This window comes from Myotis myotis, unplaced genomic scaffold (genome assembly GCF_014108235.1).
Source record: "Myotis myotis isolate mMyoMyo1 unplaced genomic scaffold, mMyoMyo1.p scaffold_m19_p_11, whole genome shotgun sequence".
Taxonomy (NCBI): Eukaryota; Metazoa; Chordata; class Mammalia; order Chiroptera; family Vespertilionidae; genus Myotis; species Myotis myotis.
This window is the reverse complement of record NW_023416315.1, coordinates 44,373,309-44,386,586: the sequence shown is the minus strand read 5'-3', so window position 1 is coordinate 44,386,586 and position 13,278 is coordinate 44,373,309.

Here is a 13,278-nt window from a genome sequence, read left to right as displayed (position 1 = left end):
CCAAGGATAAAGACATGATACATAAAACACAGATTCTCATAGAAGTAACTCAAGTAAAAGAAATGCAAGGCCAGTAATACTCAATTTATTTTACAATATCACTGGTTCAAATAAAGAGGGAATAAATATTTTATGCCCGGAATATATGATCCATTGCTCTATTTTATGGTTAGTCTATTAAAAATACATTTTATTGGGAATTCAAAATGAATCTGAAAAAAATCTTTTATAATATTCACATGATATAGATTATATTCTTCAATATTTAGAGCATAATTCACAGTGAGGATGGTAATCTTTTAATTTTATCATAAATAAAAAATATGGTGAGATAAGTGATTTTCTTAAATATATCTGGACAAGGAGGAAATCTAATATCAAAAGTCTGAAACAAACAATTAATGTAATGATAATGATATATAACCAAATATTGTATACATTAAGACATAAGATATAATTTTTAATGTTTACAAGGAAGATAATTTGTTTAGGTAAACACCTTAAGTAACAAATTTTAATAGAATGATAGTTTGTGAGGAAGTGAAATGAGAACAACAATATGTATCCTTTTATGTGTTTTAACATTGAAAGAATGTCGCCTAATTTTTTTTTTCTTTACCACCTACAATAGTCATCTGCCATGCATTATACTACTAATTTTCTAGCACTTATTATTTTTTAACTATGGTACATAGAGCATGTAGGAATAATTCAATTTATTTTTTGTATACTTAAATGACTGGGTCTTTTAGAGTTTTACAAGCACAAGGTTTCATCCAATTATTCCATGAGCTCATGCTAACAACTACAATGGTTCTTCCTTTATATTTTGAGATAAGAATGGTTTGGATTTTATTAAATCAATGAGGCTCAAATGTAATGGAATGGATTTTGTCCTATATCTGTCTCTTTGATATTTATATCTGAGGGTAGTCAGCCAAGGCATTCAAAACATAAACTGATGAGTACATGCCATAGAAAGAAAGACCAGAATTATACACTTTCAGGTTTTATAGATCAAAGTCTATATATCAGATTTTACATTTGAATGCCATGACCTAGGTAGAATGGAGTTTCAAGCAGTCAGTGCCTGTGACAGACATGCTTTTCTTTTTGGAACTATTTATTGCTTTCTCTGAATAATCTCCAAATCCCACTTTGCAGTCATTCAATTTGGAGTTCAAAAAGACATTAGGAACTTTTGAGATATCAAAAAGAAGCAGAAGTATCTAAAATGATTAAGAAATTTGCCAGGGGTATTTGGAAGAATTTGTGGGCTTGCTTCCAAAGTTCTTCTAGCTTGAATTCAAGTCTTAATATTTTATGACAAGAGCTTTCCCCTTTAGACAAAAGGTGTGTTTCTGCTTTTCATCCCAGACCACATTTTTACAACAAAGTTTGAAAATGAAAGGCTTGGGTGACTCTAGTTTTCATTAACTGCTTTACATTCACTTAATTTTTAAGTTAAGTTTTCATTGCCCCTTATCTACAATGCATTGGACTTGTTCTTTATTACTTGCAGTTTGTGGTTTTATAAGCTTCTCACTAATCATTGCTCATTATACCAAAAGAATCAGATTTCCAACTATGGTTTGATGTCATTGTATATGTTCAGTATGTCCACAGGTGCCTGGAGGGCCAAAAAGAAAAAGAAGGAAGCCAGCCAAGATTAAAGTTGCATAGACCCAGATGTTGCTGTTGATGATATTTGAAAAAAGTACATTTTAGAGCTTGGCATTTCAGCCTTACAGCTGGCAAGTAATAACAGAGAATGAGGTCTGCGTGCGTGCATGCGTGCTCCTTTGGTGGCAGAAAAAGGAGAAAGGGAAGGAAGGGGAGCCCAATCTGCTGAAATAAAATAGAAATGTGGATGAGAGCCCGTTCAGCCCCACTGGCAATGAGGTATTTCCCTGCTTCTTAATGAAATGTCCTGGCATATCGGGAAGAATATCATTTGTGTGCATACATGTACAGGACAAAAAAGTAAATACATAAAAACTCAGACTCCTAGTAGCATCTTTTTAGCTCATTCACAAAATTACCATGAACAGGACTCAGTTGCCTTCCTTTTTCATTGAGTAACTTGTTTTTACCATTACTCATTACTCCTTTACTCATTACTCTTTCAGCAAGAGTTCTGACAAAGGATCCTCACACTACAGAGTTCACTGAGTCATGCAATATGCTAAAATGAGGATTGGTGTGGCATAATGATTTTTACAAGTGGCTTTTAGCAGATGTTCCTAGCAGGAATTACAAATAAACCCCACATTTGAAGTCCCAATGACTCATTTCCAGAAGAAAGAAATGGCATTATATTCACTGCACATAAAATTGTGATCAAATCAACGTGATCATAAATAATTGTGAACTCTTATTCATGGTAATGTATTCTACCTCCTGCTCCTTTTTTCACAAATCTCTTATTTTCAATCCTCATCTGGGGTTAGAGAGAGAGATGAAGGGAGAGAGGGAGAGAGAGAGAGAGAGTGATAGAGAGAGAGAAAGAGAGAGAGAGAGAAACATTGATAGGTTGCCTGCCACCCCAACAGGGGACTTAACCCGAAACCTAGGTATGCGCCCTGAATGGGAATTGAAACTGAAACCTTTTGGTGTACAGAACAACACTCCATCCACTTGAGCCACCTGACCAGGCTTTTTTTTTTTTAAATTGTACACATATTAGAAATACTGACAATGAAAAGATATGTTCTTAATTCTAGCCTAATTAAAGTCAATTCATTCCTAAATTAAGTATATTAAATCCTGGAACAAAGTGGGAATAAGCTTTCGCAATAAAGGCTATCATTTCTTCTCAGAGATCAGTGAAAACAGATTTGACATGAAGAAACTACCCCGTTGTTTTTCCAGTGGCAATTTCGTATGTTAAAAAATATAACCTCAACACATGGCTTTGACATCATCGAAAGCACTGGTAACTCAAGTATGTGTTCATCTTCATACACTCTACTAATGCAATATGTGTAGATAGGCTTCTATATATAAATAGATGTGTTTTGTAGAAAAAAATGATAGACAGAGAAATACTTAGTATTCACTCTATATTAGCTCTCACTCCAGAATAAATATTTATAATTCTTGAGTATATTTAAAGATTGCATAACTTTATTAAGTTTGCTACACCCAAACAGGCTATTTTTAAATGTCTCATGTACTCACTGCAGACATGTTATCAATGGAATGATTTAATATAATGAGGTTATGAATCATTTTATTATTTAAGAAAAGAAAAAGAAATAATATAATCTCATTTTTTTTAAGTCATGATTCAATCTAAGACTGCTGCCACAAACACTATTTCAGGTCTTAATTTAGGCCTTTAATTATCTCCATTAATTTTATTTCTGTGATAAAAATACAGCTGTAATGGAATATACCTTATGTAAAATGTGGAAAACAGCAACAGCACCTATCTACTGCATGTGAGTTTCAATCTAGATATACCTAAAAAAACACAATCCTCCCAAATGCTCACCTGAAGCTACTATCAAGCTCCTCATCAAAAATACATATAAGACCTCTTTTAATTGTCCCTCATCTGGTGTTTACACTTCCAGATTGTAGAAATACAACCCAAAGAAAGGTCACTCTAATATTTAATCCCAATTGGCTAATATTTAACCCTAATAACACTCTAAAATGATGATGTTGAACTTTTTCCATGACACTGACTCTATGCTCCTTATACTCCCATTTACCTCTTTATCAAAATCCTCAGCATTCATAGAAGAAATTAAAACAAAACAATGAGGAGTGATAGTTGCCTCTAATTAATAAAAATTACAAAGAATGTTTGTTGCTATTTCAAAATATCAAACTATTTCTGCTTCCCATGATACACCTACCCTCCAAAGAAAAAAACTCAGATGAAAAAAATATAGCTCAAGGCCAGAAAGACAGATGATAGAAGATATTTTGGTAAATGTGCAGATAGAAGATAAGTTTGGTAAATGTGCTAATTCGAAATGTTTTAAAGAAAGGAAATTTTCATAGTTGTTACGATGATGAGCAGTGATACTTTTTTGGTTTCAGTTTGTAACTATTATCCAAAATTGTGTGTGTGTGTGTGTGTGTGTGTGCATACATACACACACAGAGACTAAGTATTGTTATAATGTAAATAAATTTCAAGCTTCAGTGCATAAGAGAAATTACTTTGAGTTGCCCATAATCCATTGTATTCCATTATCATAATATTGTCAGAGTTTAAACTTAATGTACTGAAGAGATCATTTTCAGATTCTGGACTGTGTTATCTCTTGTATTTAACAGAATTTGGTAGATACCTAAAGTCTACCCAGTGTCCTGAAAAAAAAAAAAAAATTCCTGCCTTTTCATACATTTGACTAACTGCCAAAAGCAACAGTTTCTTCTTAAAAGGTAATTAACAAAAAGTCAGCAAGAATTATAGACTAATCCAAAATCACTTTAATTTATCTTTACTTGATTCCAATGGTTCGGATTGATTGTTTTAAAGAGTAAATATTTTTGTACTAGCCAGTTTGGCTCAGTGGATAGAGTGTGGGCCTGCGGACTGAAGGGTCCCTGGTTCGATTCTGGTCAAGGGCACATGCCGGGTTGTAGGAGGCAGCCAATCAATGATTCCCTCTCATCACTGATGTTTCTCTCTCCCTCTCCCTTCCTCTCTGAAATCAATAAAAAATATTTAAAAAAGAAACAAAAAATGAATAATAAATATTTTGGACACACAATTTTGTTTGCCATTTATACGTTTACTGTTCTCTAAATTTTATTTTCATTAATTTAACAATATATTTTATGTGATATGCATTTCAGAGTAATATTAAAAGTATTTTACAATTAAATCTGGAGAAAACTGAATTTATTTTTCACCTGAAATTATGTTTTATGGGTGATAAAATTTTTCAGAATGCTAAAGTTTATTTATAATTTATAATAAAGTAACACAAAATTAAATTAGATAAACAACTAAATTAAAAAATTTACAATATTTTTTTTATTTTTGGATAAAATTCTTTCTAAAAGCCTTTCCAACATACAGTAGAACAGTGTCTAATATTGTGTATATAATTCTTTTTATAAATAACTCTAAATGTTTTTACTGAATCATATTCATCCTTATGCACACAATTATTTGAAATAATTTGTGTCTATTCTATAACTATGTGAGATGGGAAAGAAAAATTATTTAAATTTATAGGATTACCTATTAATTCTTTCTTTTCCTTCTCTATAAACTTATTATTAATGTTGGTTGCACATAGAACCTAAGGTAATAGGTCTTTAAAATACATATACTTACATTTTTTCATAATTATAATTGTTTTTGATATGATGGACCACTCCCTTTTCATAATGAAATTCATGAGTTTTATGTCTTTCTCAGCTCATTTGTATAAATATTTTGACTATGAAGGTTAATGCCAGCTAAAAGCATAATTTTTCCATTTGCATATACAGGTTATAATTGTTAAGGATAATAATTATTAGCTTAATTGAGAGAGTATGTACTTATAATATCTGTCACACACACACACACACACACACACACATGCACACAAACACACTGTTTAGTCCTTGCTAGAAAGTAAATATTATGCAATCCACATTTTCTTAGGAAATTCAAACATGTTACCTTTAAATTAAACATATTTATGAATTATAGAGACATATGTTTAAGTAAATAAATTATTTTTGGCACTTTATTTTATTTTTTAATTCAAAAAACTTAAAAAATGCCAATAAACTATTATATTTGACAATAAGAATGCAAACATAATCCCATATAATTAATATAGTAATTACTGTTGTTGTTTTTTGTAATTTTCTGGCATTATCTTGGCTTTCAGAAGTGATCTAGGGCAGCAAAGTCAAACACAATGTGAGCCATCCATTTAAATCTAAATTTTCTAGAAGTCACATTTCAAACTGAAAAAAACTTTAAATAATGAAGTTGATTTAATAACATATTTTATTTTACCTATAATAAATATAGGTGGTCAACATGCAACCAATATAAAATTATTGAGAAATTATGCATTATTTTATTCTTGCTAAGTCTTCATAATTTGCAAAACTCAATTAACATGAGCACAATTTAAGAACTCATTTGTCACACCAGGCTACTAGCTAGCTCTTCGACTGGACAGCGCAGGTCTACAGTGTGGCTAAAGTCTACTAAATGCATGATCTCAAGAAATATCCGAACTTTTCTTCCTAGATACCATATTTAGAAGAATATAAGCAGGCAACTGTCACATTGAAATATCACAAGGACTATAGAAACAAACCCTATGTGAGTGCAATTAAGGGGAAACTTTTCAAAACAGAGGGAGTAATTAAGTAGAAAATGCGTAGTTCCATCTACACAAAAAAAAGTTGGATGGAAAGATCCGTTCCAAACAGAAGAACACCAAACATAAAAGGAAAGGGGAGGGGAAGAAACTTAGCACAGGCAAAAATTACCATATTTACTGAATAGAAGGCCAGTTTGGCTCTGGAAAACTTTTTCTTTTTTCCTCCCAGAGAGAATGGCTACATGCCAATAGATACTGGCCTAAAATAGAGTATATACCACGGTAACCATAGTAATGAGCAGATAGAACTAGAAAAAGCTGGTCTTGGGCGAGCAGATGTTCAGTCAAAGCAAGAATGGAAACATGCACTGCATTTCACAACCTCCATTTCACCAACATACAGTAGGACAGTGTCTAAGAGCCTGTGGGAGAAATGTGCCTATGGAAGAGAACCCAGGACACCAAGGAGGCCCTGTCATCTACACAGAAACTGGGGCTTCCATTAGGAGAATGCATACACCAAATAGGTGTATGAAAGGATGATGTTACCCTTATACAGCTGTACACACACACACACACACACACACACACACACACACACACAATTTGCCTTGCAGTCTTGTAACATAGTCTACCCAAGGTAAAGTGTGAAAAAATTCTTTACCATCACAATTTTCACCAGGAAGTCTAACCTAATACAATTTTTCTAAGAATAACAAGTTGTTATCTGCATTATGCCAACACCTTCTCTAGACTTAACGCGATCTTTGCTATAGAAGTGGGTCAGTGTTTTGGTTAGCAACAAGGAGTGTTATGCAGACTGCCCGAGTTTGAAATCTGGCTCACCAGGTGACTGGCAACAAGTAATTTACACTTTTTGAACCTCAGTTCAGTCACCTGCAAAGTGGGACAAAATCATGCCACTTCCTACCACTGATATGTGGGTTAACATAAAGAAATTGGAGGTGCTTGGTACGTAGTAAGCAGGGTCATGGTGAGTCCCAATGACTCATTTCCAGAAGAAAGAAATGGCATTATATTCACTGCACATAAAATTGTGATCAAATCAACGTGATCATAAATAATTGTGAACTCTTATTCATGGTAATGTATTCTACCTCCTGCTCCTTTTTTCACAAATCTCTTATTTTCAATCCTCATCTGGGGTTAGAGAGAGAGATGAAGGGAGAGAGGGAGAGAGAGAGAGAGAGTGATAGAGAGAGAGAAAGAGAGAGAGAGAGAAACATTGATAGGTTGCCTGCCACCCCAACAGGGGACTTAACCCGAAACCTAGGTATGCGCCCTGAATGGGAAATGAGTCATGGTGACAGAAAGAGATCTGACTTTGGATGCTAAACACATAATGTAATATAGATGATATATTATAGAACTGTACACTTGAAACCTATATAATTTTATTAACCAATGTTACCCTATTACATTTAATTAATTTTTTTAAATAAAAAGGATCTACTCTCTCAAAAATAAATTATAAAAGTTATTCAAAGACTTTTTTTTTAAATTCTATACCATATGTGCTTAAATTCCAAAATAGCTGTCAAGAAAAATACTGAAATTGTGTTTTATTGTTCCCAGCACATTTTTGTTGGTATGCACAAACAAAAAATACACAGATGCATGCCCACATCTATATCTACATTTTCCATCTCTTAAATACACAGTTTAAGAGAAACCACGGAAGGTATCCTCAAAGAGGAAGGTAGCTCCGATCTCATCTTCAAATGCTGTTTGGCCAATACCTTACTGTGTGCCATACTCTGTCTGCTACGTTCTGCTGGCAGTGTATCAGAACCGTATTCTAAGCTATAGAATGTTACTGAGGCTAAGGAGCACTGAGTCCAAATTAGCTCAAGATGAAAGTTCAACAGAAATGGATTCAAATTCAGTTTAATAGAAAAAGACTTTAGATGGAGGAAACGTCGTATTGAGATCTGAATGACGCAAGATTGCATTCATTGTTGTTTTTAACTTTTTGAATTTATTGGGTAACAATGGTTAATAAAATCATATAGGTTTCAGGTGTACAATTCTATAATACATCATATGTATATTTTATTGTGTGTTCACAACCAGAAGTCAAGTCTCCTTGCAACACCACTTATCCCTCCTTTACCCTCATGTACCTCCCCTACCCCTCTTTCCCTTTGGATATTACCATGCTGTTGTCTGTGTCTATGAGGTTTTTTGTTTTGTTTTGTTTATTTTGCTTAATCTGTTTACCTTGCATTCTTGATCATTGGAAACTCCTTGATAAAATACCTCCCTAGGTCTTTTGCACCTGGGTTGATACATGTTCATCCCAATCTATAGCTAGCACCCAAAGCGCTGTCAAAGAAAAAAAAAAAACAACAGCATACAGAACTGCCTCGCAAGTAATGTTTCCCAACAATGAATTTCAGGAAGCAGTAGTTACATCTCTAGGAAGAGAACATTTTAAGCAGAAGTTGGATGATGAACCCCACCATTCAGGAAATCTTAGACATTTAACAAAAGCTTTATACCAAACAAAGTTTATCAAAAGCTTTATTCACAAAGATGTTTATCATAGTGATATATATATATACAATTTATGTATACATATGTGTTTAGATTGATAAATGATAGGTAGATAGATAGATAGATATAGATAACAGTGGGAAATATTCTACATAGTTCAATGGTTGGTAAATGACTAAGTAAGTATATATAAATGAAAATTAAGTGTTTGCATAGGACACAGCAGTGTAAAAGACATCCATTAAGAAAGCTATAGAAACACAAATCTGTTCCTTTAAACTATAGCTAAGGTTTAGGTAGAAGATGAAGTTAAACTATAAAATACTTGTATAGAATTATGTCTTCCTCCCAAATGTTAACATTGTGACTCTTTTGCCTAAGTAGTAAGACTTGATCATTAAAATGTTAACATTCTTTATATTTTATAAATTGCAATCATGATGCCCGTGAGTTTCAGCACATTATAGCGGCACCTCACAGTTGTTACCCTTAGACATTACTATTTCTAATTCTAAGATTATTATGTTGCCTCTAAGAATGAATGTTTGAAGAAATGGGAAGTGTAAACAAAGAGACTGGGCATAAATGAACACAATGGCACTAAAATGGCAGAAAGAGGTTCTGCTTGCCCATATCGACACACATACATGCCAATTTCTGTCTTCACATGGACCTGCCTAATTGTGTTCATTCAACTAAATAACTAAAAGAATAGATGAGAATTTCACAAATTTCCAGTTTTCTAACATTCTTAAACAAAATGGGAAAATAGATTTAAAGCATCAACTGAACTTATTTTAAATCATTGGGAACAAAGATGAAATTTAGTTTTTAAAAATTGGAAGAGAAACGTGTTTTGAGTTATTTCTATCAAATATGGGGTTTTACTTAAATTTGCTCTTTGTTTTTATATGGAATAGCTAAGATGTCTGTGGTAGGTTCCTTTCTCCACATTGATATATATCATATATATTGGGTCCCTAGTAATAATTTGGTGCCAGGGATTGCTTTAGACTTTTTTAGGAATTAAGTATTCAAACAGTGCTCCCTTGGAAAATTAAAAATCAGAGAGTGGGCATTAACTGAATCAATGTAATTGCACTCTATTTGGTGTGGGTTTGTGTGTTGAAAGAATATATAATCGGAACAAAAGCAGATGATTTGGGGACTAATGCAGGCACAATAAGGGAGACCAGCCTCCCCCTGCGAGGGCAATTCGAGGCTGCTTGTGCAATTTTCCCCCGTCTAATGGCCTTAATACAAGCACATATTCTCTAAAGTTATTAAACATATGTAATGTGTGTATCTGTCTTTGTGGGTCCTTTCAATAGTTCTTCTCAAGGCAGCTGCACTTGAAGCTTAAGGGTTTGCAGCTGTTAGAAGCTATATGAGGAACGTGAGGGTTTGGCACTGGTTTTCATAGTTTCTACTGTGTAAAAGTTTGGCAAGAACTGTGGAAAGGGTATGGTGACCTAAAGAATGTTTGTAAAACTTTTCCCCACAGTTGTGGTTCTGAGCACATGAGGTATGGAGTTGAAGAATATAAGGGTGGTTATTTTGATTGGGGCACTTGGGCCCCATCCATACAACTAATATGAGGAAAAACTGTTCTGAGACTGTGCCTAAATTTTGTTTTTGCTTTGGTAAATGCAGCAAACAGAAGAATGCTGTGAAGTAGGTCTGAAGAGTATTCCATTTTCTCAATTTCAATAGCAGTTTTTAAGGCCTTACCATGACCATTTACACAACATCTTTAAAGAACATATTAATGGTAGTATTCCTGAAAAAAATGTTCCAACATTCAAAGAGGAACCATTTTACTCACATGCATTAATTATGGGGGAAAAATAATTCTAGAACTCAAATCATCATTTCAGATATTTGAAATCATTTTAGAAAGAAAATAACATGTAGGGAGGATAAAAAAAATTGCTTCAGAAAGAAAATTCAATGGATTTTTACTTTGTACAGAAAACATTTTCAAAATTAGCATGATGTGATATAAAGATTTTTATTTTCAGATTGTTTAAATATTATAAAGGGAAATAAATATTTACTTTCCTGGATGTGATATTATTAAAGTAAATAGTTTAAATGTGTACTTAATGGAATATTTATATGAATATAATAATAAATTATAAATTCTTGATGCTCTTAAGAAATGTGATAAAGTGACATCTTCATGGGTAGATTTTAAACAATATATTAATATATATTAATAATTCAATGAGATATATATTCCTTGATTGAGAATAGCATTTGTGATTTAAGAGTATTTTTGAAAAATATATTTTATTGACTACAGAGAGGAAGAGAGAGGGCAAGAGATAGAAACATCAGTGATGAGAGAGAATCATTGATTAGCTGCCCCCTGCACACCCACACTGGCGATCAAGCCCGCAACCCAGGCATGTGCCCTGACTGGAAACTTTAACCTTCTATGTGGTCCATAGACTGAAGCTCAACCACTGAGCCATGGTGGCCGGGCAAAGAGCATCTTTTAACTCTAACAATTTCATATACTAGCTAGGACATTCAGATTATAAGCCATATAATTATAATTAATTCAAGATAAATTTATCTAAATATATTTAGAAAGATATATGTATACATCTATAATAATAAAAGCATAATATGCAAATTGGCTGAACGACCAATAGAACGACCATCCAGACAACCACACTATGATATGCACTGGCGCAAGGTCAGCCAAGGTGGATGTGATGCGATTGGTTAGAGACCCCGCCATACTCCCAGGATCGCCCCTCAGCGGGGGAGCCAGGGAATTGAGAGTGTGTGGCCACAGATCCTGGCAGCACCAGGCCAATCCGAATGTGGGTGGGGGGCAGGACAGAAGCCGCGAAAGCCAGGGCTGTGAAAGCTGGGGCTGTGAAGTTGGCAGGCAGGGGAAGGAAGGCCTACCCTTGCACTAATTTTGTGCATTGGGCCTCTAAAATATATATATATTTTATTTTATATATATATATATATATATATATATGTATATATATATGTATATATATAAGTATATATGTTATTTAAATATAAATATATGTAATGAAATATTTGTATTAATATTGATAATTTATATGTAATTATTTTATATATGTATGGATTTATATGATGTATAAAAAACAAATTATAAAATTTGTTTAAAAATTTGAAATGTAATAGGGAAATTAGAAATCTTCTGAAATTAAAGTTTCTGAATTTGATATGCTAGTTATAGTTCCAAAGTAAAATGGAGAAGTGAGGCAATTTTTTTTTTATTTTTTTAAATATATTTTATTGATTTTTTACAGAGAGGAAGGGAAAGAGATAGAGAGTTAGAAACATCGATGAGAGAGAAACATAGATCAGCTGCCTCCTGCACATCTCCTACTGGAGATGTGCCCGCAACCCAGGTACATGCCCTTGAGCGGAATCGAACCTGGGACCTTTCAGTCCGCAAGCCAACGCTCTATCCACTGAGCCAAACCGGTTTCGGCATGAGGCAATTTAAAAACAATAAAAGGATCACTTGAAAAAATAGGTCTTTGAACATAATTGCTAGAATGATCTGATAAGTAAAGACTCCATTTCACTTCATGTAGACATGAAATACCACAATATCAACCATATGGTAAGCAACTATTCTCTGTGATCTCTGAAGCTAACATAGTCACGTGTCTAACTGTAATATGTCCCTCTAGCACCCATTTATTAAGCAATAGCTAAATATGCAATATTAGATATTTAAATATTGTTTTCAAATATTGGTATGTATATTTGTTTTATCAATCTTCAAAAAATATTTGAAGGCAAGATTTTACATTTCTCACACCAGTTCATAAATCTGGGTATCTGAAACATAGGAGTCTTATTGAGTCTTACCCCACATTCATTCCATCAGCTGGTCCCACAGATAATGCCTTCTGATTAGCTCTTTATTCTCTCTACTTCTCTCCATCTCCCCTGACAGCCATCCATGTCAAGCCACAATCATCTCAAACTTGAATTGCTGTTACAGCCCCCTTATTCTTCCATTAACTCTAGTTGCCCTTCAATGTAGTCTCCACAATGCTTGCCATTAAAGTGATTTTTAACATTACAATTCTGAACATGTTACCTAGACACCCCTTTTTGTCACACCTTTAAGGACTGGAAAGTGTCACTAAATTCCAAAGGTACCCCTTTAACTAAAAGCTTCTATTAATATTTTAGAAGTTTATCCTCCCTCACACCTTAAAATCTGTATCCACAATGCATTTCCTACCTTCCCATCACAAAACAAATTAGTTTCTACTCATTCTTTGCATGCCATATTATGAATTACCACCTCAAAGAAGCCTTTCCTAAACTCTCAAATCAGATTCATTTATTCTTGGCTACTATAGAAACTTTATTATTTTTCTTTGAAATACCTATCAACATTTGCAACTACATTTTGGGGAGATAACCTATTTAGCTTCTATCCTGTGAA